The sequence below is a fragment of the Ochotona curzoniae genome, unplaced genomic scaffold (assembly GCF_017591425.1).
Source record: "Ochotona curzoniae isolate NIBS_2020 unplaced genomic scaffold, NIBS_Ocur_1.0 scaffold_3208, whole genome shotgun sequence".
Lineage (NCBI taxonomy): Eukaryota > Metazoa > Chordata > Mammalia > Lagomorpha > Ochotonidae > Ochotona > Ochotona curzoniae.
In genome coordinates, this window is record NW_024467106.1 from 29217205 (window position 1) to 29244177 (window position 26973).

Sequence of the window (26973 nt, forward strand, 5' to 3'; positions counted from 1 at the left end):
AGGTACTGAGAGGCATAAGACAAGAAAAGAAATCAAAAGGCATAGTATAGGAAACGAAGAAGTCAAGCTTTCATAATATGCGATGGACATAAACGATACATAGGAAAAAAGGAGTAATACAGAAATGTAGAAATTATACGAGAGTTTGGAGAGTGGCAGGGTACAAAATTAACAAACGAAAACTTTAACACCCATAGTGTATGCAAATAACACAAGATGGAAGAAGAAGATTAACACCAGGATAATTAAAATTGCAGGAGAAAAGTAAGAAGTATTCTGTGAATAATTAACCAAAAGCGTAGGAGACTATTCGAAGAAAACTACAAACTATTAAAAAAAGGAAATGAAAAGACCTCAAAAGATGGAAAAATCCCGTGTCTGGAAGGCAAAATCAATATCATTAAAATGTTATATTCAACAAGCAATATACTTTTCAACGCAATTCCATTTCAAATTGCCCAAAAATTTTCAGGAATGGATACAAATGATTAAAAAAGTTCATTGGAAAACAAAAACCACGAATAGCTGAAATCTGAAAAAAATAAGAGGTTAGAGGGGGAATCACAATCCGGACCTCTGACATACTATAGAGCAAGTGTTATCAAAACGTGTATGCACAAGACAGAAAGGAAGATCAAAGGAATAGATTAGAAGCACAAAAGGGACCCACAAATTACGCCAATTAATTCTTTGAAAAAGAACAATGATAGCTAAGAAGGGGAGGTCTTTAGTAAATGTTGTTGGGCAATGGTGATGCCTGTAGAAAAAAAGGATGACAACATCTATATCATAGAATCCCAATTACATGGATAAAAGACCAAACCTAATAGGAAACCTTAAATCTTGAAAGATATGTAGGAAATACACTGCAAGATAGGAGTAGGGAGCAAGGGATTCCGAATTTTAAGAAGGACACAAAGCAATAGCGTTGAGAAAACAGAATAAAAAATGGGGAATATCAAATGAAGAAGTTCTGTACAGAAGGGAACAATCAACAAAGTAAAAGAAACCCACGTGTGGGAGAAGTTCTTTGCACACGATATAGGGATAGGGGGCTAATTCAGGAGATACTAAGAACTAAAAAAAAAAACCAAAACAACAAAGCCAACTCAAGAATGGGAAAGGAAATGGGCAAAATATCACAAAGGAACAAGTCCAAATGGAAAACAAACATATGAAATATGTTTTCAGTCAAGCAATAAGGGAAAAGAATCCAAATTAAAAAACGATGAGGTACCACTAACCCTAGTAGATTGGCCTTAAAACAAGAACACAACGAGTTGTGGCGAGGATTGAGGGGCAAAGGGAACTATCCACTGATGGTGGAGCTAGCTGCAAATTGGTACAGCTTTTTGGATATCAGTCTGGGAGACCACTCAAACAATCGAATCTGCAAGCATATGACAGCAATAGCAATCTAGGAATATATCAAAAACACTGATACGGACAAACACATGCATCTATGTTATGCAGCACAATCAGTATTGCAAAAACATGGGGAAGGCTACGAATGCCCATCAATAGAAGTGGATAAGGAACGTTTTGTTTATTTTCCATGGAATTATCAGTATTAAAAAAAAACAAAATTTGCAGTTCTTTGTGGTACTAAATGGGCAACTGGAAACTAAAATGCTAAGGGAATTGGCGCGAATCCAAAAGTTAGATAACATGTTTGCCTTGATTTAACCTGTAATTTATTGTTTGGTTGTTGTTATTTTTTGAACGTGTCATGATGCTGTTCAACCAGATGTTTCGAAAGAATGGAATTGCATTTATTGTTAAATATTGTTTACCTATTACTATGTCAATTATTTCCTAAATTGTATATTGATATGAGGCCTTGTTGGGGCTTTTAACCGACGGAACTTTATTGTTAGACTATCTTCAGACCTAGAAGGTTCAGGAGGCCACTGAACTATTGGACAATAAGACGCTGAAACCTTTTGGTAGGCATGTTGTTTGCAAAGAATGATCTCACTGAATTGAACTATGGTTATGCAGCAAGGTGGAGAATACTGGGGGTAGGGATATGGGAGGGGTGGGGGGAATCCCCAGGCTATAAAACTGGTAAACATAATACAGTGTAAAGGCACAATAAAAAAAAAAAAAAAAAGAAATGCTGAGTGTCGGCTTGGCGCCGCTTTGTTCTCTGGTCTCTGTCAACCTTCCTCCTGCCTTTTTAATTTCTTTATCTTCTTCTCTGCATTTTTGATGAGATTTCTCAACCTTGACCTCTCCTGATTGAATATTTTCCAGCGCCAATTTTGTGCTTTTAATCTTGCCAAGGGATTAATGGTGGATTTCCATTCAGTGATTACATTTTTAGTTTCTCTTACGCTGTTTCCTTTTCTCATCAACTCCCTTTTCATTTCATCTCTCTTTAAGAAATCTCACATGGTAGTTTTATGGAGACTGCCCGTCCCTCTTCTCCCTGCAGCATCCTACTCATGTGTCCTTGGAGCCCCGTCCCCTGACATAAGGAGCGGGATGTGGAGTAGGACTTCCACTCCAGACCCAAAATGGATGCAAAGACCCATAAAATGCAGAGGAGGAAATATGCACCCATGTTCTAGTTCAAGGGACACGGCACATGAGGCTCCCTGGTTGGTCCTGGGAAGCCCACTTCTTAGGGGTTTTGGGCCACCCGGGTGGGGGAATGTGAGAAGGCAGTTGAGTCTGCCACCCAATAGAGGAGGGGCAAGACGCAGTCCCCAGCTTGTTGAGTCACCCAGAAACAGCTAGAGGCAGATCTTGGAGCCAAGAAATCTTCTCTGGGAGCAAAACAAAAAACAAAAAGAAAAAACAAAAACTATTGGGCTTAACCTGAGCAACATCTTCCCCCAAGGGTACGCCACCTTTTCACCCGCAGCAGAGCCCTCCCCCAGTTAGTTACCTGCTCCAGACAGCTTCCTAGGAACAAAGACAAGTGAATAAGTCCCCCCGGATCAGCCTAATTGGCAAACAACTCAGGCTCCTGTGCCTCAAGGGGGTCACAGGCCTGGTGGGCACTGCCAGGAGCAGAGGGGGAAAAAAACTGAACAGTTCAGCCATGGCAACAGCTCCCGGATGGTAAAGGATTCAAAGGTGTCGCCTGTGGGAGTGTGCAGACCCTCCAGGGTACAGCAAGTCCTGATTTCTTCTAATTGCTGAACCAGACACCCAAATAGAATTCTGAGTTTGAGCCTCCCATAGGCAGATGAGTTCTTTCTAGTTCCGGGGCCTATCGAGCACCCCCTTCGCCTTTGCTGCCCTGTGCCAGGGTCTCCCAAAGTGACTTTCTCAAGATGTTATTTCTGTAAAATTGTAATAGGTGTTTCTGAAAACAGGGTTCCAGTTCAAAGAAATGTAAGATGTACACAGTAAACAGAGCGGCAGGTTTCCCTCCTGCAGGACGCCTGGGCACATTGCTCGCTAACTGCCAATTATTCAGCCAATCATTCTGTCTTGCCCAAGTGTCTGTGGTATGTCGTGTCTCGTGGAAACAACGCTGTGTCTGCTAGAAGCTCACAGAGGAGCGGCTTACATCTTAGCTCTCAGCAGCTGCAGCACCTACCATTGGACGGGAAACTGGTCAGGAAAGCAAGCTCTGCAGCCAGGCTTCCAGACTTGCTGAATCAAAGTCTGCAGCTTAACATGCTCCACAGGTGAAGCTTGTGTACCTTGAAGACTTACATCCTTGGCGGGTGGCGTGATGTGTTCCCAGGGGGATCCAAAGCAAACAGGGAGCAGGGTGGTCCTGGAAATCTGGGCCCTTTGGTTGTGAGAGCCAACTGTAACACAGCTGAGTGGCAGGGATGGAGAAAGACCTACCATACTCTCTTCAGCGTGGACATACGAAAGCTCTAGCCACAAGGACAGGAGAACACAGCTTTATTCCATCATCATTTGTTGAGGCAGGGTTTAACTTTAAAAATATATATCATTTATTTCTTGTTTGAGAGGCAGAGTTACAGAGAGAGAGAGAGAGAGAGAGAGAGAGAGAAAGAGAGATATCTTGATATCTTCAGTCCACTGACTTGTTTCCCCCAGATAACTGCTGGATGGGGCCACGCTGAAGCAATGAGCCAGGAACTCTATCCAGGTCTCCCCACATGGGTGGCAGGGACTTGAATCATCACCTACTGCCTCCAAGGATGCCCATTAGGAGGAAACTCTGAAGTGGAGTAGCTGGGATTCGAACCAGCACCCTGGTATGGGATGAGACTGTCCCAAACAGCTCCTGCTTCCACCCCATCTCACACAGATGGGGTTGCAGAACCTTCCTCCTTAGTTGCAAGGTGTCCTAGTATCACCCCTTCTTTTTAATTATTTGTTTCTTTTATTGGAAAAGTAAACTTACAAAGAAAAGGAGAGACAGAGAGAAATATCTTTGTCTTCTGGCCAACTCCCCAAGTGACCACAGTGGCCAGAGCTGAGCCTATCCAAGCCAGGAGCTTCTTCTGAGTCTCCCATGCAGGTGCAGGATCCCAAGGCTTTGGGCCATTCTCTACTGCTTTCCCAGGACACAAGCAGGGAGCAGGACAGGAAGTGGAGCAGCAAGGACAGGAACCAGTGCCCATATGGAATTATGGCACATGCAAGGCAAGGATTCAGCCACTGAGTCACTGCTCTGGATCGAGAAACCACCCCTTCTAGCCTCCTCAGTATTCAGAAGCAGAGATTGAAGCTCAGAGAGGGATAGAAATTTGCCCAAGTCCATCCAGCAAGCCAGAGGCCAAGCTGAACTTGAACTCTAACACTAAAGCCAGAGCTCCTTCTGGACCCTAAAAGATGGTCTAATTCTCCACTGAGGCTACTGTGGAACCTTTCAGGCAAAGCCAGCACAGGGACCCCATGAGACAGTGCTACAAAAGTCCGTGAGTCCAATAAGATGCTAGACTCTATGCTTGGTATATGCTTGCAATGAAAGAATCTCAACTAAACTTGAACTGTGGCAACACAGCAAGGTGTAGGAATCCACCATGGGGGGAGAGTTGGGGGAGGGGTGAGGGGAATCCTAGTGCCTAAAAAACTGTGTCACATAATACAATGTAATAGAAAAAAAAAGTCCGTGAGTCCCCAGTGACATGCTGATGTAGACAGGAGAGACCAGAGGGTGTGCTGTGCAGCATGGAATAATCCCCGACCCCAACAAACTTCCCCTCCCCAAGCAGCCACTGCCCCAGATGCTGGGAAGCTCAAAGCAGATGGAACCAGGCCAGGAAGTCAGAATGCCAGTACCTCCTTTTGTTAAAAAAAAAAAAAAAATGAAGTTCCTCTCAGTCATCCCAGAAAATATCATCTCATTCTCTATTCCTGTTTGGCCCCTCACCAGATCTGTTCTCTTTGTCTGGGGTCCAGATCCATAGCAGGCACTAGGATACCAAGTGAAGTTAGAGTTGGGGCAGCCCCCTCCATCCTTCCCAAGCCTACCATGGCTCCCCAATGTGGGAGAGGCAGAGGGCACTCAGGAGGGAGGACTTAGGCCCTGGCCAGCAGAATTTCCTGGGCGAGAGGCTAGCATGTGGCATAGTAGGTTGAGCCTTCACTTGTGATACCAGCATCCCATAGGGATACCAGTTGTGTCCCAGATGCTACACTTCCAATCCAGTTCCCTTTGTATGGCCTGGGAAAGCAGCAGAGGATGGCCCACATGCTAGGGCCCCTGCACTCACATGGGAGACCTGAAAGAAGATGTTGGCTTTGGATCAGCTCAGCTCTAATTTTCATAGCCGTTTGGGAAGTGAACCAACAGATAAAAGACTTCTCTCTCTGGTGCCCTTTGTAACTTTGTCTTTCAAAGAAAAAATTTTTTAAATTCCTGGACAAGCCAGAAAGGTTGAAGTGGCTAATCCTGTGTAGATGGGAGAGAAGCATTCCAAGTGGGAAGGCAATTGCATAGGCCTGGGGTGGGAGGCAAGTGCGATCTGATCAGGAACTGCTGGGCCAGGCGTACTCTGAGCACAGCTGAGCGTGGCCTCAAGTCAGCTGCATCCCAAGCTGCCAGACACACAGCAGAACCTGTCATATCTCAGTACCAGAGACCCAGGGAGAAGCTGCTGCAGCTCTCCAGAGTCACTGCGCCAGCAAAGCCATGTGAGTACTAAAGTTTCGGGGCCCCTAACTCAGTATTGGGCTGAGATCAAGTCCTACCTCCTGGCTTGCGAAGTTGCCTGTTTCATCCCGAATAGGAGAGAAGTGTGTTGCTAAGGACACAGAACTGGAGGTGGGGGGCGGGAGTGGGCAGCTCCATAGTTGCAACTCCAGGAGGATACCTTTAGAGCCTACCTGTCTGCGCAATGAGGAGCAGGATAGGGCACTGCCACCGAGATCTGGAACATGCAGCTGCAGCTCCTGTGTAATTGCAAGTGTGTACTTGGCCAGAAGAGAGGAGGTGGTATTCACTGCCCCATGCATGCTTCAGTTGACAAAGAATGTCACCTTTGCTGTAAAAATCAATGCTGATAAGAAAAAGGCTCCAGCGTGTGACACAAGTCTTAGCTTAGGGATATACAAGCATCAATGAATAGTACTATAGTTCCGTCTTTCCATCATCCCCAATCCTAAGCCAACAGGAGGCCAGTCGAAGCATTGCTGTGCTGCTTGTGCTATAAGGAGGGTGTCAGCCCTTGGATCTGTGATGCTTGTGACTCTATAGCCGAAATCTGGCCTGGCAAACTACCTGCAGTTTGCACACCAAGTTGGACCCATGGCTGGTCCTGCATGGCTCATTAGCTAAGAGATGCTTTTGCATTTTCAGAGAGCTGTAAGTAAAGAGGGGTAGAGGAAGGAAAGAAAGCCATGCGGGAAGCCCGTGATGTGGGCTGGATGCACCTGTGTGGTCTAGGAGACCAGAAAGCCTGTTGCAGGAGAAGGTGGTCAGACCCTGCTCTAGATCACTCTGGCTGAGTACCTGCCCCATGCCAGTTCATAGAACTTTCTGGGACTGTTTGTGATAAATAAGATTTTCCAGCACTGTATAATAGTTGTCAAATTCTTTCTCCTCTGCTATACTCCATGCTCCAGGAAGCCACGCTTAGCAATGCATCCCTAGGCTCCCTCCGCCCATGCATGGCAGGTCTTCAGGAACCTATTTGCTGTATAAGGGAGGGATGCCTGAGCTCCTCATGTCTTCCAATCCCTGTGCAGGGCCCCTTGAACTGAATACCACTTAGGCCCCACGTAGACCGTGCCAGATGCTTATTTCATCCATGAGCTGACACAGAGTACTTCACTCAGACTCTCATGTTAGAGGGAGCCCCAGTCTGGCCCTGCCCACCCACAAGGAACTCATGGCCCAGTAAGAAAGATCAACCCCAGACATGACACAGGCACAATTCCCTTAGGGAAGGCATAGCAAGGGTACTGCAGACACAAAAGGAAAGGGGCATGCTGCATGTACAGGATTCACACTGGCCTGACAGATAGGCACCGCTGCGTAGGACAAGCCACAGAAGGGAACACGCTCTCATACATCTAACAGACAGGAACTAGCAACCGGCAAGCTGTTAATGAAAGCTACGTGATATCTTTTTGCCACTATTCAGTGAAATCAACTTGACAATAAATGCAAACATCATACAAATTGTGCAAACATTATGATGCAGTCATGCCACTGCTAAGCACTGGTCCAAAAGAAAATGGCTCAAAATGAGGGAAGGGTCATAGGCTAGAGGACTCAGAAGTTAGAGGTCATAGAGAGGGTGGCCATGATGGGGATTGCTAAGAGGCAAGCTCTAAAACCTGGCTGTGGACTTATCTCCCTGGAGTCCTTTCCCACCCATTTGAAAGCACAGCAGCCCTGAGGGAGTGTCACTTCACCTCCACCAGAGGAGCCCACATCTAAGGGAGAAGAGTCGGCCTCTGTTTGGATGGCTGCTTTGGAAAGCTTGGGGACATCAGTGGGAGCTTTCTGCCATGCAGACAGGAAATGCAGAGGATGCTGATGGGAACAGGAAATGATGACCTAAAACTATGATTTTGTTTTCGAGGTGCCTGGGCTGGGGCCAGCCATACCCTCAGTCTTGGTGCTGTGGGATGACCCGGTATCCTCTGCACAAATTCTCCTTTCCACTGGAGCCTTGCAGGGTGGGTTGCTGCCCCCACAGTCATTGCTGTTATAGGCACTCCCCAACTTACAATGTCCTGACTGGCATTTCTTCTTTTGATGTAAGAGTGATACACAACAGTGATATACAATTGATACAATTCACATTTTGGATTTTTTTCGCCCAGTATTTATTTTATTTATTTGAAATGCAGAGTTACAAAAAGAAAAAGAGAGTTTCCTTTTTTTTGGTTCACTCCCTAAATGGCTACAACAATTAGATCTGGGCCAGGCCAAAAAATAGAATTTTATGCAAGAACTTGGGCCATCTTCCACTGCTTTCTCAGGCACAGTAGCATGGAGCTGGATCAGAAGTGGAACAGTGAGGACATAAACCAGCACCCATCTGGAAAGCCTGTGTTGCAGAAGGTGGTTTAATCCATTATGTTACAACGCAGGCTCAGACTTGGAATTATGATGTTTTTCCAAGCTAACAACCACTGGTGCAGGAGAACCTGCAGCTCCCAGCAGCCCAGTGAGCACAAGGAAAAACACCAAATTCTCTATCGCAGACTGTGTTGCTTATATGACATGATCCATAGGCTGAGCATATTACACACATTTTCAACTTAACAATGTTTTCAAATTACAATGGGTTTATCAAGATGTAACTCCAGGGCTGGCATTGGGACATGGCAGGTGAAGCTGTTACTTCTGATACTAGCATCTCACACTGGAGCACCTGTTCAAGGCTTGACTACTCTGTTTCCAATCCAGCTTCCAATTTCTCTGAGAGGTGGCAGCAGATATCCACTGCCACTCATGTGGTAGACCAGGATGGAGTTCCAGGCCACTAAGTTTGGCCTGGCTCAGACTGGGCTGTTGTTGCCATTTGGGTAATAAACCATTGAATAGAAGGTCTCTCTCCGTCTCTCTTTTTCTCCCTATCATTCAGCCTTTCAAATAAATAAATCAATATTTCTAGCTGTATTGTGAGTCAAGAATATCTGTATATGATATAATTCTGTTTCCACTGCTTGACCTGGGCCTCATTCTCTTTGTCTTTCCCTCTCTTTCTCAGCCATTGCCAATATCCAATATGCCAAAGGTGGCAGAGTAAGCTAACCATATCACAGGTGAAAGCATTTATTGGTTTTAACACCCAGGTTTCCATAGCCACCCATCATGTGATACAACAATTCCACTGCTAGTTGTCTTTAAGAAACCCTCCCACATGCCCGTGGAGACATATCTGAGAGTGTTCATAGCAGCATTATTCATGAGAACAAAATGCCAGAAGCAAACTAAATGCCCCACAGCAAGAGAATAGATAAATAATATGTGGCTGCTCACACATGAAACATTATACAGCAGGAAAAATGAATGCATTAAGCTCCAGGCAAGGATGTTGGGTGAATTTTGGAAGCAATGCTGAGTGGAAAATGATTCAAGGAGGCAGAGGGGCTTTGTGCAAGTACAAGTACACAGCAGGTGGCCTTAGGAATGTGTATAATCTTTGAAGCTATCAACATAGGAGGAAGTGACAAGCAGCAAAGTCCGAGCTGCGCCTTCCTTCATGGCAGGCAAGGGGATGGAACAGGGACGATGAACCCAACCCAGGGAAGATCTGATGCCAACAAAGTGCTGGGCTTGCACGTGCTGATTTTACTGGCTTGCATAAATATGAACTGTGGGAAATAGGAAGAATAGTTGAGATGGAACATTTTTCATGATTTCTGCATTATGACTCCCCCTGCTTCCCTGTCAATTCACCTTCCCATAATGCACGTGGATTCATTCAGGACCAAGAAAGAGGAGACATCATAGCATTCACGTGGAAGTTCAGTTCCACGTGGAGGTGCCATGAAATTCCCAGAAAACCTTACACATTAATCCCCACCTTATTTGCATATTCAATGAGGGGACCACTCCCCATTTCATAGAACGAACTGGGAATGAGGGAGCAAGCAGTCCCTTTTGCTTTCTGGGCTTCTGACTCACGCTTAGGATCTTTCTCGGGCCTCCTGCCAGCATGTCTCCTCTGGCCCACTCAGGACAGGAATCTCTCCATGTGGGTGGCCCAGATCCACATGTGAATGCATGCTCACACTCTTATAAATCAGTCCTGCTCTCACTGGCACACTGTGTTTATGCCTCTGAGTTGAATACTTATCCCTGTGGGGGCAAGAGCTTGGAATAAAGAGCGAGACACTTAGGCTGCAGCAAATGTACTACTCTTATTTTATTTAGATAAAATATTTCACAGTATCTTGAAATATCCAATCAAAAACTAGTTTATGCAAAGAAATGATCTTCTCAGGAGGTCCCTGTGGGACAGCAGCTGAGGGCTGGTAGAGGGTGGAAGATGCCTCACTGGTCCCTTCCTTGCTGCTGCCCCATGCAGGTCTCCCACCTGTGCGCTGGCCACTCCTGCCAGAAGCATGGCCTGTGAGTCTGAATCAGTCTCTACTTCTCTCCTAACCTCCTGTGTGTCCTTGGTCCAGCCCCTGGCCTCAGTATCCCTGTTGTATGGCAGCAGAGCAGGAAGCAGGTGGTCAGAGCCAGTGATCTCTGACAGCCTTAGTTTGAGTGACATTATTGAGTAGGGTCTTGACAGGCAGGGTCGGCTAGGAGCTCTATGGTCCTGCTGGCCGCAGTCAGAGGACTTCAAGGGCCTTGCCCTGGCTCAACCCCTCAGAGCACAGAGCCCCATGCCTCCCCCTCCCTTGACCACACACAATCCCCTTGTCTCAAAACACCCCTGCCAGGAATGTCCTCAGTTACCTCCTGGCTGTCAAATCCCCATGTCATCCTTGAGATGCCAGAGAGTTGTCTTATTCCCCAGTGGAAGATTAAAGATCGGAAGGCCAGACTTGAGCCCCACAGGCTGGGTCCTCGTTGGCTCCCCTGAAGCTTTGGTGTAGGGGTGCTGTAGTCCCCCTTGACAGCCGGGAGAATCAGCCAAGCAGGACACCAGGCTGTTCCACAGGACTTCTGTGCCTGAACATCTTAGTTGTTCTATCATTGAACTCTTCTTCACCACTGTGGCACCAGCATCCTATATGGGCACTGGTTTGAGACCTAGCTGCTCCACTTCCCATCCAGCTGCCTGCTAATGCACCTGGAAAAGCAGCAGAGGATGGCCCCCAGTGCTTAGATCCCTGTACCCACATGGGAGACTACCACGGAATCCCATGCTCCTGGAATTGGTCTGGCTCAGCCCTGATCATTGCAGCCCTTTGGGGGAGTGAATCAGCAAATGGAAAATCTTTCTGACTCTGACTCTCCCCAACTCTACCTTTTCTTTCTGTAACTCTGCCTTTCAAATGATAATTCACAAGCAAAAAGGGTGGCAGAGGGACACTACCACAGACAGAGGAGAAGACTGTGGGACCCCTGGGGCAGGGGTGGGAAGGATATAGCCAGAGATCTGCAAATGCTAGAGCCACCAGAGCTGAGAGATGATACAGCCATACCCTGCATGTTGTGGGACCTGCTGGGGCACCCTGCAGGATCATGATGGAGTTATTTGAACTTCTGGCTTCCCAAACTGCACAAGAGTCTCTTTCAGTCACTCTAAGCCACTCAGTTTCAGGCCAGCTGTCGGGGACAGCCATAGGAGCTGAATAAACCCAGACGACTGAGAACCCACAAGCTCTGACAGCCTTCTGAGCCCACTAAGAGGGCTGAGCAATTAGGTCCTCCTTGTTTTAGTTGCAGAGTAAGAAAAATAAATTAGGAAAATGAATGAGCAACTGAATCAACGCTAGGTCATGAAAAGAGCACGGGTGACTAGCTAAAGACCTTGGCCGTCACCCTGCTGATCCTAGGACACAGTAGAAGGGGTCAATGAGGGAAGTGACTTGAACAGTTTTGTGTGTGTAATACAACTTAGATCTGTAAAGAAAATGTGAGAGCCTACAATATCCTATGGCAGGAGACAGCAAGAAGTTGTTGCCATCATTCCAGAAAGAGGTGTGGGCAGATGAGAGCCTGGCAACCCAAGCAAAGAGACCCCTGCAGACACCACTAAGTGCTGGTAGAGAACAGAGAGGAACAGAGCTCTCATAGGATGCAGGAGGAAGGTGAGCAGGTGATGTTCCAAAGAAGCATTCAGGCTCCCACCTGTTGGGATGGAATTTACCATAAGGAAAGAGAGACATTGGAGCACACCTCCTTGGGTATAGACTGAAACAGCCAAACCACCCACTTGAAGAAGGAACACTGGAATCTCAATAGGAACAGCACAACTGTGGTTATTACAGTGATCCATGAGAGTTGCTCACACACTCATCCTGGGCTCTCCTTTGTCAAACGGGCAGCTGTCCTCCACAGAGATCCTTGGGGGATCCCTGCAGGTGACATGCATGCATCTGTGTGACTTTTCCAGAAGAAGTGACCTGGACAAGAGAAAGGAGCCTCAATCTAGACAGCAGTCCTGGCTCGGACCCAGGCGGTTGGCTGAGATTTTGAGATTTTGAGCAACCACAAGCAACAGAACTCCATCCTCCCATTTCCTGTGCAATGGGAGATAGGCAAGATACTCCAGGGGAAAATGAGCTAGAAGATTCTCTCTGGTATGCCCACCTTCCCATGATGCAGTGTATCTCTGGTGTAAGCTGAGCTCACTGTACAAGTGAAATGAGGCTCTAGAAAACCTCATGTGCAATACACCTCGCCCAAACTCCACCTGTCTGTGGATCCGATTAGGGTAGTGGTACCTGCCCTATAAAGTGTTGGCTAGGGGAGCTGTCCCTCAAGCTCATTCCTTCTGCCTTCTCCTCACTCACTCACTCAGGGCTCTCTGGCCCTCTCATAGCAGGTGTCTCTCTTCAAGGAGATGCCCACACTCACACGTGGATGGATTCTCACTCTCACTTTAAATAAATCCTGGAATCATCCATGTACCTTACTTATGTAGAAAATTCTTATCACATGCGGGGACAAGGACTTGGAATAAAAAACTGGAAAACACATTCCTGCCACATTTGGGCTCGTGTGGGCTCTGACCACAGTCCACACATGCACACAGGTAGATGCTGCTTTCCAAACAGAGACACATGATCTGGGCTGCTCGACCCCAGGGGTGAGAAGCACAGCTGTTCCTCCTGGAGTCAGTGGCCTTTGAGAACAAGCCCAATCCTGGCCTCCTTGGTGGTGCTGGCTGACACTGGGAGGGATCAGCAGAGGGCTGGGCACACTGAGGAGTCCACACAAAGACAAAGTACCTTCTGCATCTTGCATCAGTTAGAGTCCTGAGTCTTGCACGTATGTGGAGGCTCTTGGCCCTCCCACTCCTGGAAGTAATGTGTGCAGTAAGCAGAAGCAAGGGCCTGGGACACTGAGAGGAGGTGCTTGCTACCCCTGACCTTCTCACCTGTGGAATAGGCACACTTGTTGGAAGGGAGGACTGAGTCAAATTGTGCATGTCAGGTTCTGAGCCATACCCTGCATGTTGTGGGAACTAAGGAATGCTAGCTGCCAGGAACAGTGATGGTAGCTGGAGCCCCACAGTGTCAGGACAGCAGGGTGGGCTGGAAGGACAGTGGCCACATATCCCACCTTGGCCCTCAGAATCCCTCTGGGCTTAGGGGTTGGTGGGCAGGCCTAGTGGAATCCCTCAGGGCTGACCCTGGAAGGCAGCAAAGCCCGGGGTCATTCAGCTCATGCATGGACCAACCCATCACATATGTAACCTGAGTGTCAGAGAAGCAAAGCAGGAGCCCAGTGGGTCAACCAGGTCAGGAATGCCCTGTGGCACCCTGAACCCCTCCCCGGACAAAGGGTTGGGCTTAGGGAAGTCTCAGATACCTTGTTCATCTGTTCTCCTCAGTGCCTGGCACAGTGCCACCCCCAGCGCCAGACCCAGCATCATTTCTGCTGTGTAAAGACAGACACAGGCACTCTAGCCAAGGTTCTCTGCTCACCTCTGCACGTAACAGCTTCTCAGGTTTCAAAAATGTTAACAGTGAAATCCAATGACCCTGGTAGAAAAATTGAAACTGAGGCACAAACCTGAAGAGGGCCCAGCCAAAGGCCCGGGGTTGTATGGTTTCCTTAGATCCAGGCTTCCTGCTCTGCTCTGCTGGGACAGCTTGACCTGCTGAGGCTGCAAGGCTACGGCCAAAGCCTGGGCCAGGTGCTGCTGGGTGGCCTGAGCTGGAGGTCAGGGTATAAAAGAAGAGATAGGAGGGGGTTAGGAGGAGAGCACGGCGAGGGTGAAGAGCAGGTAGGGTCAGGATTTTCAGACCCCACCCCTACAGGGAACAGAGTACAAATGCACAGCCAAGCTGCCCCCAAGATTTATGCACCTGGACATTCATCATAGTGTTATTTATAATATTGAAAAATCGGAAACTGCCTAGAAAACACCTAGAAACAGGTGAATAAATTATGCCATAACCTTTCAAAAGAGTACAAAGCAGCTACTGGAGTTCTTTGTAGACAATGAAATGGCACGTTAGAATCAAGGCAGAATATACACCACTAAACAAAGCAGGCATGCACAGCATGCACGAGAATATTACAAACAGTTATTTCTGGGGAGACTGGTTGGAGTGGTTAACAGAGGGGTTTTTTTGTTCTGAATATTTATCTGTTTTTTTCCCTGATTTTCCATAGTGAATGCATACCGCCTTTAGAATCAGAAGGTAGAGGGAGGGGCTGGCGGTGCCCTGAGCAGGGCCTGATAGAAGGCTCTGCAGGAGCCAGCCTACCTCCCACATCCCTCAGTTCAGCGAGCATCCACTCCACATCTTGTTTCAGGTTCCTGCACTGGATCATCTCAGCTTAAAGGCATACAGACACCATTTTTAATCCATCTTTGAGCAAGTTAACAGGCTCCCTCATAATTGCGGAACCGACCCTTAAAACATTCAGAAAGTGTCTTAATACATATTTTGCATTTAGGAAAACAATTTAAATATGCAAACTTGAAAATGCCCAAAGATGCTCAACGTGTCTTTTGTGCCCCATGGATTGCCCTTCATGGTTGTAGACAGAATTGTGCCAGCTCTTCTCCCAGAAACTTTAACAACTGTCTTTTCTTTCATCTGTGGTCATGCTTGGGGTCCCTGGTGCACTGCATGACTTTGGACCTAACCCCTCTGTGCTCCAGCATCTCCGTCTGTTCCGCTTCCATTTTCACACCCCTCGTCTCCATGAGGGCAGTCAGCTACTTCAGCCTGCTGTCCATTGCTCAGAAAACAATTGTACAGATGGGACAAATTACACAGAAGTGAGATTCCTTTTGGCTCGAGGCACTGGTCCAAGGTCAAGAGCTTGCAGCTATGAAGGCAGAGGCGAGGCATCATGCAGCTAGAAATAGGACGTGCACCTGACACACAGTCAGACTGGCTGTTATGACAGATCCACACTCCAGACAACCCATTAGACCGTTGATCCATTAATCATGGGAATGGATTAATCCATTCACAAGGGCAGCATCCTAATCACCTCTTAAAAGGCCCACCTGGGCCTACCTCTTAACATCTCCTGGCAGGAACTAAATCTCAATCTTAGTATTCAAGCTACAGCAGCAACTGACAGGTCAAAGACAGGCAGGTTTTGACAAACATAACCCTTGGTGGGACCCTTACATGGTACCCACCCACCTCTACACATGGGGTTGGTTGATTTCTGCATCCAGACTTGCAGCATTTCCTAGAAAACAGTGGCATTGTTCAGGGGCATCCTAAATGTGCAAATCATTCTGATCTAAATCTTGATGGGCTCCCAGTGCCTCATTAAATGCCTGAGCCCTCAAGGCTCTGAATCACAGTTCTTCTTCACACGTAGCCCTTCAGGGGTGGAGTTCTGATTACCCCATAAATTACAGAGCATCGGAAGGTGTCTGCGGGCCCTTCATCTTGCAGTCCAGTCAACATTTTTATGGAATGTGGATCCCGCAGGCTCCCACTCTCCCCCACCCCATGCCCCTTGGTTACCAAGAAGGACCCAGCAAGCACAGTGTCCTCCTTGGAGCCCCTGCTCAGTCTCAGCCAATATCCCTGCCTCCTCCCAGGAATGCATTTAATTCTCCCAAACGGAAATTTCTACTTTCTCAGCTTTCCCACCAAATAAAGCCAAGGTGGCTTTGGAACCTGCAGCCTGAGAGAAACCAAGCAAACTATTTTCCAGACACTTGCTCCTCTCAGGAGTTCACAGGGGGCAGAGGCTGTTAGAAACCCTATTCCTGGGCTGGACCCCAAATAGTAGACAGCCAAGCAGAAGGTCAGAGGAGTTAAATGTGAGGCATAGTAGGTCAGACAATGGTTAAGGTGCCCAAATCGATTCTAGCTGGCTGCTAATGCAGACCTTGGGTGGCAGTGTGTTGGTGCTAGTTGGCTCGAGGCATTGGTCCAAGGAAGACCTACATGGAAGACCTGGATGGATTCCCTGCTCTGGATTGGGGGCCCAATCCTTGTCACTATAGACCTTTAAGGAACTAACCAGAGGCCAGGAGCTCTCTCTGTTTCTACATCACAACATTCTGCCACTTATTTAAATCAATAAAAATATATAAGGCGGGCAAAGGAAGGCCAGTGTCCTCTTAGCACACATGCAGACTCTACATCCCATCTCCTGGCTCAGGGATGCCTGCCTTTTGTTCTCAGCCTTAGGATGCCTCCCCCTCACCTATTGCCTAATGTCTAGATTTGGGCTCCCTCGGGTACGGACCAGGAGACCAGGATTTGGGGATATTTATTTGGGAGGGGACCCCAGGCAAATACTGTTGGAGAGTAGGAAGCAGGGCAGGAAAGGGAAGGCAGCCAAGTCAAGGCACTGGGGACCTCTAGGAGCCAGTGTCACGCACTGGCCTGCAGGTCCTTTGTCTGCCACTCACCAGGGTCCCAGAGCTGGGGACGCACACACCAAGCTCAGCCTGTCATGGGTCAGGAGAGCTGGGAGGATGCTTTTGATTCTCCAGCACACAAAGGCCTGCCATAGACATGGACAGACAGTCCTTGGGCAAGGCAATGGCTGAGGCTTGAAAGGCTGGCATTCATCACAGTGGTGAAAAGGGTCATGTGCTATGCCTAGCCACTCACTGGGCAGGCAGTTTACCTCCTCCGGAAGCTACTCAGGTCATGCCACATCTTGATCAGAGCTAGACTGGCTAGGTCCCCTTTTGTGACATCACCTCCTTAGGAGGAGGTAAAAGATGCAGAGTGACTAGAAGTCTGCCTAGAAGTGAGTTTCCCCTGCAGCTGAAGGCTGCAGAGACAGGCTTGCTGAAGGCTCCCCTGGGGCTGCCAGTTGTTTTGCATCCAGCGCCTCCATTGGTGATGCTGGAGCGATGCCATCAGTCTCTAGGGAGACTGGGAGAAGCCTGCATGCTCTGGCTGGTCCCCAAAGCTCCCAGGTGATGGTATCTTGCCTGCTAATGCCCCCTTTATCAGTCCCCTCCTCACTCTCCTACAGGCATTGATGAGACCAGCTTTGCCTCAGGCCTGCCTCTGGGGAACCTAACAACAATCATAGGCACTGCGCAGAAATGTAGAGGCGAAGTATGCTCATTTTCCACAGAAGTCTAAGTAGCAAGGCTGAACAGCACAGCAGTGTTAGTTCCAAGGTAGATCGAAGGTGATGCTGCTCCAGGAGCAGGCACCATGGAACAGCTTCCACTACGTCCTACACAGCCACCATCGGTCTCCTGGCTGCTCCACATTCCATTCAGCTTCCTGTTGGTCTCCTGAAAGGGCAGCCTTCCAAAGATGGCTTGAGTGCTTGGGCCCCTGCTGCCCATGTGGGAGATCTAGAAGAAGCTCCTGACTCCTGGTTTCAGCCTAGCTCAGCTCTGGCCTTTACAGCCATTTGAGGAAGAAACTTGCATATGGAAGATCTCTCTCTGTCATTCTACTCTGCTTTTCAAATAAATGGTGAATCTTTTAAAATATAGATACAGTTCCAAGAAAAACCACAGTAGAACTACATTCAAAATTTCATGTAAAAAAACATCATTTTGTGATAGTGTGTTGGTCTCCAACGCCTGCTGAATCAACACACATACATGTCTTCCACCAGCTCTGGAGGGTCATGCATCTGATATGAGTCTCAGGAGGTGACAGTCACGGTGTGGGCAGGGCTGGCTCCATTCAAATCTCCAGGGAGCCTGTGCCACCTTGCCTCCTCTGGCAGCTAGAGACTGAGGGCACTTCTTAGTATGTAACCCCTCCCTGAGTCAGAGCAGACAGATTAATGAGCTGGGACCACTGAAGAGTCCTGGAAGTAGACCTGCAAGTTGCTTGACAGTAAACTGTATAACTGCAATAGCTGAGACCTGTGGAAATATCCAAAGTTCAATGACAGCATACAAACAGATCCAGTTATAGGTAGAAGCTGGCTTAAGAGAAGTGTGGTAGATACAGTAAGCGAGACAAGGGAATGATTCCTCAAAGTGCAGTCCGATTGACTAACAATGTGAGGACAAATGGTTTCCTGACAATGTAACACAACACACAGGTAGGTCAAAGAGCGAGATGTTCAAGAGTTCAACCAGTAAAGTATTCGAAGGAAATATAGGTTGAAAATAGTGAGGTCAGTGCATGGTTTATTGGGTTCTAGTTTGGGCTGTTCCACTTCTTTTTTTTTTTTTTAAGATTTCTTTTTTTTATTATTATTTTTATTGGAAAGACATACATACAGAGAGGAGAGACAGAGAGGAAGGACTTCCGTCTGATGATTCACTCCCCAAGTGAGTGCAACAACCGATCTATGCTGATCCGAAGCCAGGAGCCTCTTCCGGGTCTCCCACACGGGTGCAGGATCCCAAAGCCCTGGGCCGTCCTCGACTGCCACCCCCCCCCCGCCCCTGGGCCACAAACAGGGAGCTAGATGGGAAGCAGGGCTGCTGGGACTAGAACCAGCACCCATCCCGGGCGTGCAAGGCGAGGACCTTAACCACTGCACCACGTGCTGGGCCCGCTGCTCCACTGCTAATCCAGCTCTCCGCTGATGGCCTAAGAAAGTGGTCAACAATGGTTCAAGTTCTTGGGCCCCTGCACCCACGTGGGAGACCCAGAAGAAGCTCCTGGCTTCAAATTGGCTCAGGCCAGGCCACTGTGTCCATTTGGGGTGTGAACCAACAGAAGGAAGATGTCTCTGTGTATCTCCTGTAACTCAAATAAACAAATAAATCTCTTTTAAAAATCATAAGCAAAATGATTAATGAATTCAGCCACATAAAACTTCATGTCACTATGTCAAACGCACCATGCTATAACATGAGCAGCCAGTAAGGACAGGAAACATATACAACCTCCTCAGTCATCAGGGAAATGGAAATTATCATTAGTATGCAAGTGCAACAACTCACAAGGATGTCTAAAGTTTAAAAACACACAGCACCACATGTTGGCAAGGATATGGAAAACTAGAACTTCATACACCACTGGTTACAGCATAAAATGGCACAATCACAGTATGGCGGTGTTGAAAAATGTTCAACAGATTCTTGCCACATAACCCAGAATTTTCATTCTTGAAACATCATCCATCCAAGGACTTATATGCAAGTATTCCTTGGAGTGTTATTCATGAGAGCTAAATATGAGACACAACTCGGATATCAACGCGTAGGAGAATGAGTATGCAAACCATGCCGTGTCCACGCATCAGAATATCACCACACAGTGAAGAGGCAGCGCATGTCAGCAGAAATTATAAGTCTCACCCATGACCCTGAGTAAAAGAAACCAGGCCTGCAAAAGCCCGTTCTTCATTCCTCCATGTACATGAAATGCTAGAGCAAGCGAGGCTGTTTCATGGGGGCAGAAATCTCAGCAGTGGGTGCCTCTGGCAGAGCAGCGGGGATAGGAGGATCATCTGGGAGAGGGGCATCGGACATTTCCAGGATGTGAGAGATGTGGATTACACAAGAACATGCATGTGTCAAAACACATCCAACTTATGTGTAAGGTAAGGCTCTGTGCAGTTCAATAATAACAAGTGGAAAGTAAACAAAATTGACAACTGAGAAATTATATTTGTAGAAAACACAACAAAGCCGTACAACTTTCATGTGTAAAGATGATTTGGGAACCAATAAATAAGAAACATCTAAAGTTTCAAAAACTGAAGATGAACAGTTAACTCCCTAATAGAGAAGTGCATACACACACATACACACACATACTTACAGGCATACCCCCTCCCACAGACATGAAAACAACAACCAATGGTACCGATACATACCACACGTACATATACACACGTAGCTAGCTATATATATATATATATATATATATATATATATATATTCATTCCCATATGAAAAGTATTAAAGAAATATCTCTTTAAATGAACGTTGGAAACAAAAGAATACAAATGAAAGTACTAAAACTAGATATCAAATCCATTTACAGATGCCATTTAACAACAATCAAGGCCAGACGGTTGTCTGGGGATCAAAAGAGATAGTGCTCAGAGACTGGTCATCTGGAACCAGACAGAGTCCTCCCTCTGCCCAGCCTTTGCCCTACTCCTCAGTGGTGCCCAGCACCCTGGCCAGCATCCTAGAGGGCAGCAGCAGCTGTTCTGCTTGCTGGTGGGGCACCCCCAGCCCAGCAGGTCCTTCCTGATGCCCGAGGGCACTCATCCTAATTGCCTGGGCTCTGCCATCACCACCACCTGGGTCCCCTTCAGCCCCTTTTCCCCATCACACCACCTTCATCTTTTCAATCACTCCCTCTGCCACATTCGCTTCTGAGGATGGACCCTGATAATCTGATATCAGTCAATAACTTCCCAGAAGGTCACAGGGCCTGAGGAAACACTTATTTCCCAGATAAGACAACATCTCATGTCCTTTATAGAAGAAGGTGATGTGCTATCAGTCAAATGAACAAGTGAGAGGAATCAGCTATTCTCAGGACAAAGAATAGTTTATATTCAAACATATACTAAAATATGCAACTCCCTTGGTGATAAAACAATACAAATGAAACGAAGGCCCCATCCTTTACCTATAAATTAGCAAAAGTTCATTCTATTCACATCTGAAGGCAGTGAGAGTCGAATAGAATAACAGTGTTGGTATATGAGGATTGTAGTATCCCTTCGAGAAAGCAATCTGACAATATGTATTGAGTCGTAAAAATGTCCACGCCGTTGACCCAGCAATTCATCTTCAAGAACCGGTGCATTACAGAGGGAAGTCTAAAAGGAAAAGACAGCATCCTGGACAAAGATATTCACAGTTGTTCAGCAGCCGTATAAATAACTCACCAGAAGATAGTTAAGTAAATTAGGGCACGGGCGTGAAAGGAAATCTTCTGTCGGCATTAAAGAAGCATGACTCAATAGAAGTGGAAAAAGCAGCTCATGGAAGAATCCCTCGGCCACCCTCGTGATTAAGGAAATGCGATTAACACAGTAGGGAAACGTCATTTTCTAGCCTCCGGATGGGCAAGGATTAATTTTGTTAATGTTTTACTGACAAAACGGGGTTATACCTATTGACTCATCCTGGGAGCGTAAGTGTGATGACCTTTGCTGAGTGTGTGTAAACTATCCCAGCGTACAAAAAATTCTGGGTGGGAACTAATGTAATAAACACCTGTATTGCCCAGCCAAGTTCTGCAACTCTCATTTAGCAGAGCAATTCCAGCCTCTTCCCCCACACTTTCAAAAATAGCTACTTCTAACTCCCCATCATGCTATTCCTGAGAATGCCATGTACAAGAATAGTTCCACCTAGGCACACGAGTGAATGCATACTGAGATACTTGGAAGTATTATTTTTAATAGCAATAGGTTGGAAAACAGAAAGGCCACGTGGTGCAGAAGGAGTTGGACCAGCCCTGCTCTGTGCCCACACAGCACACCAGCCTGCTCTGGAGAGGAAATGAGCTCACCCTCTACATATGCTGCGAAGGAGGAAGCTCCAAGATCCAGCAGGGAGTGGAAAAAGGCAAGGTGCAGAACAACAGGCACAGTGTGATCGCACTTGCCTGTTTAAAAATGTATGCCTACGTACACTTGTATATTCATTAAAACTTTCTGGAAGAATTCCCAAGGAAACGATAAGAAATAGTTACACTAGGAAGGATGGCGGAAAGTTGAGAGGGTTGGGGGAGATGACAGCCAATGGCTTTTCATCTTTTATTCACATCTCAATATCTGGAGTTTGCTTTCACTGTATACATGTCTTACTTTTGTGATTTGGGAATGAAAAATTTAAAAGGCAAGTGTGGATGCAACATTGCAAATGGGAAAGCTGGAGGATGTTACAGGAAGTAACTAAAAAACCAAAACAAGATGCACTGTGTGTTCTACATGGCATGTGTCATTGTACTCAGGATCTGTGGGAAACACAGGCAATCCTGCCTCGTCCTTGACAATGGCCTTGCCTGGCTCCCTTCCCCTTTCCCCAATTTCAGTTGTTCCTGAAAGCATTAACAGATAATCAGGCATCTCTTTATTAAGACAAAAGAAAAACACAACTCAGCCACTCCTGACTTCCCCCACCTGGCTGATTTTGTGACACCACAGGCACCTGCCCACTTTTACATCACTGGCCCTTTTATCAGACTCTTGTTATCTTTGTGAAATGTCTTCTCCTGGGTCTTGGGTTGACCTGAACCCTTCATGAATTTCCTAATCCTTGGGAGGTTCTCCCTGGCCAGTCTCCTGCCCTGTCTGGACAGGCTGAGCCTTCACCCTCTACTCTCCTCGCTCTCTGCTTCCCCTAGGGATCTCATCCATGCTCACTCTCCCAGCTACAGCCTCACCACTTGTGTGGGGAAGATGCCCTGCCACAGGGAGGAAATGGCACTATTTCTCTGAGAATTGGCCCTCTCCCCATTCCACTTGGCCACACAAGAACTGCCAGTGACGTCGACTGCCCTGCCCTGGTCTCAGGACCTCACACCCAAAGCAGGCCAATCAGAATGCCCCCGGGACTTGGCAGCTGGCAGCCGTTAAGCCTCTTCCTACTGCAGATATGTCGCGTGTCAAGGTAGAAGAGCTGAGGTGCAGAATGAGGTTGGAGAGCCGATGAACTGAGATGTGGAAGGACAGACAGACTCTGTCTGGCACCACGGAACATTACTGAATCCCTAATGTCAGAACCAGCCAGTCTCTGTACTTTCCACTTCTATGAAACATTGAGTTGTTTTTTTAGACTTGAGCCAATTTAAGTTGGGATGACATCTCTTATAAGTAGATACGGAGTTGTGTATCACTGTATGATGGGGAGAGTTCTGACAGTCATGTCACCAGGCCATCTTGTCCTTGCACAGATGTGTTAGAGTGTACTTGGCACAAGTCAGTCACTCCACAAGGCCTCTAGATGCACCCAAGACAAAGGTAAAGGTGAGGTGTCTCAGCTGCTCCTGCTGTAACGTGACACCTTGTTTTACAATAAACTTTTTTTATGTAAGTAAGGAGAATACAGGCTGAAATGTTGAGAGAAAGCACGATGTGGTAAATACATGAATGGAACTGTTCATTATGGTCAGCAAGGATGCTGTTTCACGCATAGCTGCATGCACATAGCTGATTGTATGCACGATACTTCTGCACACTTGGCAGGGTGTTAGGTTTCTTGACATCAGTGTCACCACAAACATGTCAGTAATATGTTGTGCTGTGATGTTGTGATGACTACCCTGTCACTAGGCCATAGGAATTTCCTGGCTCCATTATGGTCTATGAGACAATCATCAAACAAGGGATCTTGTCCATTATTAACTGAAACATGTGACTCTACTCTTGGATGTGTATTTTTGACCTAGACCCTCAACACACCATGAACCTATCTCCACTCCCAACCCACCATGAACCTCAGTCTCATTACATCTGGAGGGCTACTACTGTGGCACTGCAGGCTAATTGCCAGCTGTAATACCAACATCTCTTTTCAAGGTACTGGTTCAAGTCCCAGCTGCTTGGTTTCTGATCCAGCTTCCTGCAAATGTGCCTTGGAGAGCAGCAGAAGATGGCCCAAGAAGGGTTCCTACTACCCCTATGAAAGAACAGGATGGAGTTCCTAGCTGCTGAGTTGGGTCTGAGTCAGATCTGGATGTTATGACCATTTGGGGAGTAAAGCAGCATATAAAAGATGCCTCTCTCTACTCCTCTTTCTCTGCCATTCTACCTTTCAAACGATAATAAATCTTTAAAAAAAGAATGAACACATTCCTGCAAGAAAAGCATCAATGTAAAAAGAATCCAACCCTCATCTTCCCCTATTACAACAGACTTGCTCCCTGCCTTACTTCTCCTCCCAGCCTCACTGGCTGCTAGATCCCACCAACTGTACATTCTTCCAGGAGAGGCATTGGGCACGGCAGTAAGTCACTGGTTAGGATGTTCACATCCCATATCAGAGACTCCACTCCCAACTCCAGCTTCTTGTTTTTTTGGGTTTTTTTTTTTAAGATTTATTTATTTCTTGGAAAGTCAGATATACAGAGAGGAGGAGAGACAGAGAGGAAGATCTTCCATCCGATGATTCACTCCCCAAGTGAGCGCAATGGCCAATGCTATGCTGATCTGAAGCCAGGATCCAGGAACTTCCTCCAGGTCTCCCACAGGGGTGCAGGGTCCCAAAGCCTTGGGCTGTCCTCGACTGCTTTCCCAGGCCACAAGCAGGGAGCTGGATGGGAAGTGGAGCTGCCGGGATTAGAACCGGTGCCCATATGGGATCCTGGCAGGTTCAAGGCAAGGACTTTAGCCTCTAGGCCACGCTGCCAGGCCCAACTCCAGCTTCTTGTTAATGCACTCCCTAAAAGGTAGTGAGGATGGATCAAGTACTTTGTTCCCGGCTAGCCACAAAGGAGGCCTAGAATGAATTCCTAACTCTTGTATTTCCCCTGGCCTAGCCCTGGCTGTTACCGATATTTGGGAGAGTGAACCAGTAAACAGTCTATCTCTCTGTGTTCTCGTTCTTTCTCCCCCCCCCTTCTCCCTGTCTCTCCCCCCTCTCTCTCCCTCTTTCTTCCCCCTCTTCCTCTGTCTCCCTCCCTTCTCTCCCTCTCTCTCCCCCTCTCCCTCTCTCTCCCCCTCTCCCTCTCTCTCTCTCTCCCTCTCTTTCTCTCTTCCCCCCTCTCTCTACCTCCCTCTCCCTCCCCTCTCTCTCTCCCTCTCTAATTCTATTTGCCTCTTAAATAAAGTAAGAATGTTTTTAAGAGACATAATAGCTTTTCCACCTCATCTGAGATTTTTCTAGTGCCTAAAATATCACCTGATATGAGACCCAGCAAACTAAGATAAAACAGCTTTTCCACAAAGATGGAGCATGGGCTTAATAAGAGCTGCGCAGTGATGTCTCCTACATGTTTTCTGAAAGGTGAGACACACCCCTCGAGTCCCAACCCCAACCCCAAAGGTCCAGGACCTTCATGGACACATGCAGATGAGTTTCACTTGCCTTGAACATTAAGTATTTCAATTCGTGGCAGTCCTAACACTATCATCAGAAGGAAAAAAAAAAAAAACCTCCAATCCACCTTACCACTCCTCAGGAAACCCTCTGTGGCTCCCCATTGCTGAAAGTCTCCAAGCCTCACCACCCTCCCACCCCCAAACACCTGCCATTGCCTTGTATACCATGTGATTCCCACCCCTGGGGTCCCACTCATGTTCTTTTCTGGTCCTTCTACTTCCAGCTCATGCCTGCTGCTCCCATCCAGCATCAAACTCCACTCCATCCCTGAGCACTTGATTTCACCCTCTCTCCAGAGCAAAAGCACATGTTTGCATCTCTGAGGCCTCTGGGAGGGGGCTTTCAGCTTCTTGGAGCGGCTTCACCTGTCATCCCCTCAGTGAGGTTGTCAGGTCTACCAGAAACTGGGTAATGTCCCCTCCCGCCCAGCTCCCATAGCAAGAGTCCCCCTTGGCTACATCACCTTCCCCCATCCTTGCAGCTCCAACCTCCTCTTCCTAAATCTCAGTCATCTTGGACTATAACACTAGAAGGACACTTGACTCCTGTGCCTGATAGCTTCAGGCCCCCAGAACCCCTCACCTTCAGGAGCTTGAGTCTGCGCATCTCAGCCAGGGAGGAGCAGAGCCGCTGCTGTGCAAGGGGGGCAAGGGCTGGAGGTGGGGACAGGACTCCTCCTCTGGAGGCTGCAGGGATCAGGGTTGCACTCAGAGAGCTCCTCCTACTCCCACCTCCATCCCCCAACTACTGTCAGCCCCTTCCCAGGTCAGTAAGGTGCTCGGACCTCGCTCTTGGAAACCATCCAGCAGCTGGGAGAAGAATCAGGGCTGACAAGGAGGAAGGACCTGGGGAAGCAGAATTGTCAAGGCCCAACGGATAGCATCACAAGAAAGCATGGACTACAGGGTTAGGAAAAAGCCAGAAAGCCCCTGCTCTCAGTGAGGCTGCAGCAGCTAGGCAGCTGGAGGAAGAGTCCCCTGGAATCCCTGAGTCCTATCCTTCAACATTTGATCACTCCCACAAGCTCACCCATCCCCAGACCTTTGCTCATACAGGGCCTCTCCTAAGCCTATGGCCATTTCCTTGTACCTACAAGGTCCTGTCTGCATTCTGCCCAGTGTGATGCACTGTCTCCACAAAGATGTTGCTGAAGGATTGCAGGCTCTGACTCTTAACAAAGATGGTTTCATTCTGGGGAGGGTGTTTAGCACCGAGATTAAGACAACACTTGGACTGGCAGCATCCTGGTTCTGACTCGACTCCTGATTCTAGCTTCCTGCTAATGTGCACCATGCGAGGCAGCAGGTAATGGTTTCCATTACTCATGAGGGAGACTTGATTTGAGCCTGAAGCTCCTGGCTTTGGCCTGGCCCAACCCCACCTGTTTTGAGATCTCTCTGTCTTGATCTCCCTGCCTTAAAAATAGATAAAAATGATTAAAAAAAAAAAAACTTAAAAGGGAGGATTTTATTCTAGGGAACATCCAAGCATGCATGTGTGGGAAGTGTAGCCCATCCTGACCCTAAGGCTGTGAGGGCAACATAGAAGGGAGGAAGGA

At 47.4% G+C, this 26973-nt stretch overlaps 1 long non-coding RNA gene across 1 annotated transcript; it reads left to right on the forward strand.

Annotated features, from left to right (window-relative positions):
* The first annotated feature begins 540 nt into the window (after positions 1-540).
* On the forward strand, positions 541-26973 carry LOC121144912. Its single transcript, XR_005881929.1, has 5 exons — positions 541-608; positions 5998-6002; positions 12737-12743; positions 21958-21962; positions 26961-26973. It is a non-coding gene; the product is annotated as an uncharacterized LOC121144912 (long non-coding RNA).